Consider the following 6,646-nt stretch of genomic DNA (forward strand, 5'->3'; position numbering starts at 1 on the left):
CAGCTCATCACAGTTTTTTACACTCTTACATATGTGTGATGTCATCAGAGGCACAGAAGCCCCACCCACACACTGTTCAAACTTCATGTTCATGAGAGGCAGCCAATGGGGAATGGGGGAGGAGCTAACACAGCTTGTTTCAGCTAAGGCCCAGTATTGAGACGTTGGGAGTGTCCAAATTCATAGGCTGCATCCTCCTGAGGACCCGGCCTTCGCGGTCTACGTGGGCCAGGTCCTCCGAAGGCCGGAAGTGAGCGGCTGTGAAATTGGACGGTCTAGCCTTCAGATTTGCGTCAGGAGCTGTCTCGGTGGAGTTTAATAAACTCAGCCATCTGCTCCTTGCTATCTAAAATTTAACAGGACAGTGGCGTAAATTCTCGATCATCTCACACTTCTGTTTAATCAGTTTGACATTTATTCAGCTGTAATCTTAGCCAAACTGATTTACTCACGAACAAATTAAACGCCAAAAAAAAAAAAAAGCCAGACAATAACATTTTAAAGTTATGTAGGTGACTTATATATCATGTTTAACCTGAGTAGCGAAAGACCGCGGGTGGTCTGAAAACAATGTGTTGGGAGTCCAGCTGTAGTGAGCCTCGACCTTCCGGTTAGCTATCGAGCTGGTGGGTAACAAACGTCAATGAAAACCTCTGAGTATTTTTGCAAATATGCGATGTCTTGATAAACCAAGCAGATATTTGAGGTTTACACAGCTACATTTTCGCCTGAAAATATGTTAAAAGTTTATTTTGTGACCCAGAAAGAGTAATAAGAGTAATAGTAAAACTAAGTAGCTGCCGCCTGGAATTGGCTGGGCCATGGTATGAATTCTGGGATATGGTGGACCGCGAAGGATACACCCGACCCATCCTTCAAATCTGGGGAAAAGGAGGACGCATTTGTCGGCCGCATTTGTCGGAGGCTACGAATTTGGACAGCCTTTGTTGCGTCGCTGTGTCGTAATTGGCTGACAAATGCGGCCTCGGGAGGATGCAGCCCATGAATTTGGACACGGCCTTCAAATTCAAATTCAAATTCAAATTCAAATTTTATTTGTCACGTACACAGTCATACACAGTACGATATGTAGTGAAATGCTTGGACAACTGCTCGTGACCTAAAGAGAACAAAAAAGGAAAAGGCTATGAATAAGATAGGAAATAAATATGAAAAATTAAAAAGGGTAAATTTAACTAGGAAGGAATAAAATATAAATTAAGGTTAAAAATGAAATAACTGTACAACACAAATTAGAATGAAGGGTAAATTTAACTGGGAAGAATAAGATAAAATACATAAATTAAAGTTGAAAATAAAATAACTGTACAACAAAATACACAATATAGAACTATATAAGAATGTATGAAGAAATCTAAATATAAATAAATATATACACAATAACAGCAGCTGTACAAGTATTAACCGGAAATGAAGAATATAGTGACCAGTGTTGTGCAAAAAAACAATGTGTGCAAAAACAATGTCCAGAAAGTCCAGTGTGTGTGTAAGAACCATATGTGTGGGTCAGTACTGTGTGGTGGTGTGATTGAGAGACCGTATCGCCTGCGGGAAGAAGCTCCTCCTCAGTCTCTCTGTGTTGGTCTTCAGGGAGCGGAATCGCTTTCCTGACCTCAACAGAGAGAACAGTCTGTTGTTGGGATGGCTGAGGTCCTTCACGATCTTCCTGGCCTTGGTCCAGCACCGCCTTTGACTACTAATTGTGTGACATTAGGCTGTCTGCCACTTTGGACATGTGACAGTGAGGTCAAGTGGGTAAAATGATAAAAATTATGTATCCCTTGACTGGTTGGTGAGTTTTTGTTGCCAGTTGGGTGAAACTGGTCCTGAATATCTGCAAACCACTTGTTGTAGTTGAAAAGTGTCTATGCAACCTGCAAAAACCTTCCTTGGCATTGATTTGGTCACTAGGAGACCGCAGTAGTCGCCTCTAGAACTCATACAATTATAAAAAGCACCCGTGTAACATGCTGTAATGACATATATAACTGAAGAATAAAATGTGGAGCAGGAAAATGTAGAGCATATTAAGAATACCACGTGACCGTGATTGTTTTTCAGGTCGGAGGTCGTGTTTCCCCCCCAGTATTCATATCGGAGTAAATTTGATTTTAATGCTCTTTAGCTCCTTAATATTCAAGCGTTTTGGGTTTTTTCTTGTATGTTTGTAGCTTTAGTGGCTGTTTATTTAAAAAAAAGGGAAATCATATTTTCATATATAGATGATTCTTTTAACAATTTCAGTATTAGTACCAAATTTTCACCACAGGTTCAAAAACACTGTCCACGGTACAATAGCAGTACTTTATAAGCCACCGTACATTTTATGCATGTAGCCGTCATCATTATAAAGATAATATGAAAAATTCCTGCAGGGTTCAAACTGTTAAAATCACTTCTTAAAGCTACGATCATATCTCAGGACCAGAAAACCAGATCAATACGTTTGATAAAGACATTTCCAGGGACTAATGAAGAAACGTGGACAGGCCACTTTCTTCAGCTGACAGCCGCTGCATCGCTTTTTATTCCATTTTATTTTTTTCTTTATAGTCATAAAACACCTGCAGTGCGACATTAAAGTGATATTATAATAAGAAGCAGGAGCAGCAGAGGGAAGAGGAAGACAGGAAGCTGCAGAGTGAAAGCTGATTTGTGGAGGATGCCTCGCAGCGGTGATCCCTCCTCCTCCTCCTGCAGCTCGTCAGGGTTTGATGTGGCAGAGCGAGGTGAGCGGCAGCGTTCGACCTCTCAGAGCAGAGAGAGAAAGAGAGGGAGACAAGCTCATTTCAGGGCCGACTAATTTCTCCATTATAGGTGTGCAATTATCCCAGTGTGACTGCAAACACAGATAGGAGGGCATCACAGAGGTAGGAGGAAGGGATGAGCAAGGGATGACGAGGGGGGACGGGTGGAGGGGAGATATGAGTGAAGGTAGAAGAGGTCTTCAGAAGTTTCTCATCTCTTAATTGTGATCAGCGAGGAGAGTTTAGCAGATGAATTTGCCTGGGGGCCGGAAATGCTCTGACTGTCTGACTTTAAGCGTGGAAACCTTTCTGCATCGCTACACCGAGGCCGTCCCCACGTTGATCATGTGCTTCCAGTTAAGATTAACTTTTATATTATTCCAAAGGGAAATTACTGTTAGCAGAAAGATAATGTACACAATGGAAACATGCACACATGACAGGTATCCAAGGAAAGATAACACGCAGGAGGTAAAGAAGCCAGACAACAGAGAAAAGAATAATTAATAGGAATTAAGTTAAAAAGAGGCTCAGCGTGAACTCAGAAAATCATTTAAAAGACAAACTGATTGCATGTGGACATGATGACAGTGTTCACTTTACCAGCCCTGGTCTCAGAGCCTTTCTGTTGTTCCGTGATGGCTCCTTTTACACCGTGTCTCCTGTATCTGCTCACGTTTCCTGCTCTGCTGTTGTCTCATCAATCTGCTGTAAAGAGATTACAATTAGCTAATCAAACTAATCAAATGCAAATGTTTTGATATGTCACAGTATTTTACACATTACTTATTTATTTTATCCACTGATTCAACCAATTTGAACACATGAACAAATATGATATTGCAGTATATAAATTCACTCTTTCCTGTTGAAGAGATGTAAAAGGTCACTACTGGAGGTTCTTGGATGAACTGATGACATTGTTGGTTTCTGGGTACAGACCAATATTTAATGCTGATGTAAATGTTACAGATGCACATTAATCGCCATTTAATATGGAAAAAGTTTGAGTTCTATGCGTCCTCTGTCAAATATTGGTCTTATCATATCCTCTTTTGTTGACTTATTCTGTTCCTTTTAATTTTGCATGAAGCATTTTAATATTAACTGCTGTTACACAGTTTTTGTCTATTTTTTGTATTTGTCTATTTCTGATTTGCTTCACAAAAACTGTTCTGTGTACTGTCTTCAAATGTTGCTGTTATATTTCATGAATACACAATGAGAAGGGAATGTAACACAGTAGATTAACCACTAAATATAATCTTCTTCATGGCATACTGAGTACACAGACATGCATATCTTTGAATAGCACAACTGTAAATCGGAATATTACACAACATATACTTTAACAAAGAGTTCATGTTTTTCTTACAAACTAACATTATTTACACAGAGTGCATGTTAAGAGTAATTGAATTAGTAAATAAAATATATGACTAATATAATGATATCGATATAATAGTAATATTCTCCTTATATACAGTTACTTTTAGTTTAGGTTTAGCTTTGCTTTGTACATGGATTGATTCTACAGATGGAGTCACTGGCAGAATGAGAGGTCTTCTTCACATAGAGGCAGTTCTCAGCTACGATCTAGAAATGAAATAAACTTGTGTATTTAACTGGGCTTGTCCGTTGTTATTTATATATTAGATCCTGTTGTTTAATAGCAAAGTTAAATAGATTTATTTAACATTATTATGCCAATTACCCTCGCTGTTGACAATATTGAGAAGTACAATATTTTAAAGTGTTAATTTGCTGTTTTAAGTGAGTACTTTAACTACCACTGAAATCCTGTTGATGGCTACTCATGAGTTTAACACTGCTTCAATAACAACTGCGGGTTCACGAATGATCCAGATTTAATTCAGTGAAATTTAGGTTGACAGTACAATGTTGTACTGAGAGGATTTTGATCATAATAATGTTACCATGTAAGATGGTTAGCCAGCTAACGATAAGTTAGCTACATTACACAAAACTGATGATGAGTTTAGAATGGTCAGTCCCCAGACTTTGGATGACTTAGCCGAGTTTACTCCTTCAAGATAGCATTTTTCCATACGAAGAGGCAAAACTCATCTTTGTTATGACCGCTTCACATTAGTAGTATGCTCTGTGCTGAATGCTAGGTTGAGCTAATGGCAGAAAATTCAGGTTGAGGTGACCATTAGCAGGGAAAGTTAGCATCAGCTAGCATTAGCCAGCTCAGGGTGGGATTTGCAGTGTTGCCAAACTTAGCGACGTTGTCACTATATTTAGCGAGTTTTCAGACCCCCTTAGCAACTTTCTTTCTAAAAAGCGACTAGCAACAAATCTGCTGACTTTTGCTGGCATTATTGGAGACTTATGACGACTTTTTGACGTGAAAGCACGTATCGCTCTTACTCTCAACAAGCAGCGCTCACATGCAGCGGATAGTCCTCACGCAGCAGTCACCCCTAGCTGCTGTCAGAGCAGGAGATGTCCCCCCCCCCTCCACACGTCCAAACTGCAAATGAATCACACATGAGTTGCGCCGCTCGCACCTTGACTGTAACGCAGTGCAGAAGCAGTGGTAAATGTACATCTTTCTTTGTCTAAAATAAATCAGTGCACTAAAATACATAATTCCAATCATTGAAAACTTAGAAATTGGATGTCCTTGCAGAGCCTTAACTCCATCTTGTACTTCCGATATGGACTGAAGATACCTGGTGACGCTTGCTATGGACACCAGCTGCCTGATAATGTTTTGCAGCTTTTTGGCACACCAGCTATTTGTCTCTTCTTTGTCCATTTCTATTGTTAATGTAGTTTGTTAACAACATTATTGCTAAAAATGTTTTTCTTTTACTGTTACTTTTTGTGGATCACTAGGCTTAAAACTACTTAAACACAGACACACACACAAAGTAACTCCGCCGGAGTGCCTATTTCGGATAAAGGAGGAGGGTTGGAATTGGGACATTAAAAAAAAAAAATTTGCTAAAAGAAATTTAATTTGTAGTTCTAAATATATTATAAATGCATTTAGGGTGTTTTTCTTACTGACTTTATGTCTCTTCGATAATGTTATTCCTCTCTCCTACAGCGTTGATTACAATTACGTAAGCATGACCAATTATGCAAATTAGACCATGATGTCATTTAGCGACTTCTAGGGACTTTTAGGACAGCCAATAGCAATTTTCCTTACTGAGGAGTTGGCAACGCTGGGGATTTGTCCTGAAAACTAAACAGTTCCACCATAAATCAGATGCCGTGCAGATTATAACTCAACTGATGGTTAAATTCTATTTAACGAGATGGCCTTCATTAGATAATACAATTTTTTCTTTTTTTGTGGCTAATGTTAGGTAACCTGCAAACAAAAGCAAATTTCTTAATATGCAGTGTACGAGCTAGCTAGTTAACCTTAGCTTGCTTGCTCACTAAACTTATCTAACCTATCTTTGTCCTTATATATGTAAGCTTTGCTAGGAGCCAGTTGTTTAAAGACGTTAGTGATTATTGGATTCCGTTTCTAAGCTAATGTTAGGTAATGTTGCTAACTGTACCAAGACACTTGGAGCATAAACATCATGTCCTTTAGATTTTAATGGAAAGTTTAAGCCATATACAGTCACTGTAAAAAGAAAGTACACCTACTTACATTCTTTATACACCATGCCAGTAGAAATCATTCCAGAATTAAGTGAGTTAGAAAAGTTACGTTACAGTGATACTAAAAAGCACTTAATATGTATATGCCTACTAGCATACATTTTAATCAAATTAAAGTTTTAACTTTGAGAGTAGAAGGAATAAAAAATACTGACCAATCCAGGAGAGGGCGCTCACTTCTAAAAACTACTGCAAAGAGAAAGCTAATGAACCTGTTAGTTTGATGC

At 38.8% G+C, this 6,646-nt stretch overlaps 1 long non-coding RNA gene across 1 annotated transcript; it reads right to left on the reverse strand.

The window, feature by feature from the left end:
• Positions 1-2,524: 2,524 nt before the first annotated feature.
• On the reverse strand, positions 2,525-5,246 carry LOC143413659 (uncharacterized). The gene is made up of 3 exons (XR_013094276.1): positions 5,163-5,246; positions 3,372-3,476; positions 2,525-2,771 (listed from the first exon to the last, which is right to left on the reverse strand). It is a non-coding gene; the product is annotated as an uncharacterized LOC143413659 (long non-coding RNA).
• Positions 5,247-6,646: the final 1,400 nt, after the last annotated feature.

Source organism: Maylandia zebra, linkage group LG2 (assembly GCF_041146795.1).
Source record: "Maylandia zebra isolate NMK-2024a linkage group LG2, Mzebra_GT3a, whole genome shotgun sequence".
NCBI classification, from domain to species: domain Eukaryota; kingdom Metazoa; phylum Chordata; class Actinopteri; order Cichliformes; family Cichlidae; genus Maylandia; species Maylandia zebra.